We start from the raw sequence: 1,086 nt of genomic DNA on the forward strand, positions 1-1,086 counted from the left end.
TAAAATTTATTATCATCATAATCTTGTTTATATTACATTGAATTGTATATAACATTACAGTGTATTACATTACTTTTTCAAAAGGGAATGCCAGTCAATACAGAGACACTAAACTCCTCACTTCAACATTCAATATCTTTTCATTGTTTTCCCAATCATTATTATTATTATTACAATTATTTTTTTAGTCAATCACTATTTCTCATATTGCTTGTAAAAAGACTTTACTCATCATGAAATACTTCTCAGACCAATCCAGTTGAGAATACTATACACGTCATTATCAACTGGGAATAAGCCATATGTGTGTCCCACTAATGTCATGCCTCTCTATTTGTTCTCTTGCTATCTTTCTCTATCCTCTTCTCTTTACCCTCCCCCATTCCACACTGTCTTATTCTCATTAAGTATTTTCCCTGCTTTTATGTCCTCCAATATTTTGCTCTCTATTAGAGTGTGGATACTCGGTATATATTAAGTGGATACATACAATAGCTTTCTTACATAGCCTGGCTTACTTCACTAGGCAATATCCTACATATCTGACCACTTTATATCAAATGCCAGAGTCTTGTTATTTTTCATAGCTGAGTAGTATTCCATAGAGTATATATGCCACACTTTTCCAATCCATTCATCAGTTTGTGTGGACATTTAGGTTGGTTCCATGTCTTGGTAATTGTGAATAATGCTGCAATAAACATTGATGTACAAGCCCTTTTCTGACTGAGCATTCTCCTGACCTTTGGGTAGATACCCAGAAGTGGGATTGCTGGATCAAATGGTAGTTTTATTTTTAGATCTTTGAGAAATCTCAATATTGTTCTCCACAGTGGCTGAACCAACAATGTAGGAGGGTTCCCTTTTCACCACATCCCTGCCAACACTTATCACTTTTTATGTTCTTAATCTTTGCCATTCTGACAGGGGTTAGATAGTATCTCATTGTGGTTTTATCTGCATCTCCCTTATGATGAGGGATGTTGAGCATTTCCTCATATGCTTTTTGGCTGTTCGTATGTCTTCCTTAGAGAGATTTTTGTTCAGCTCATTTTCCCATCTTTTAATTGGGTTAATCATTTTTTT

Source organism: Tupaia chinensis, unplaced genomic scaffold, assembly GCF_000334495.1.
Source record: "Tupaia chinensis unplaced genomic scaffold, TupChi_1.0 Scaffold143742_1, whole genome shotgun sequence".
Lineage (NCBI taxonomy): Eukaryota > Metazoa > Chordata > Mammalia > Scandentia > Tupaiidae > Tupaia > Tupaia belangeri.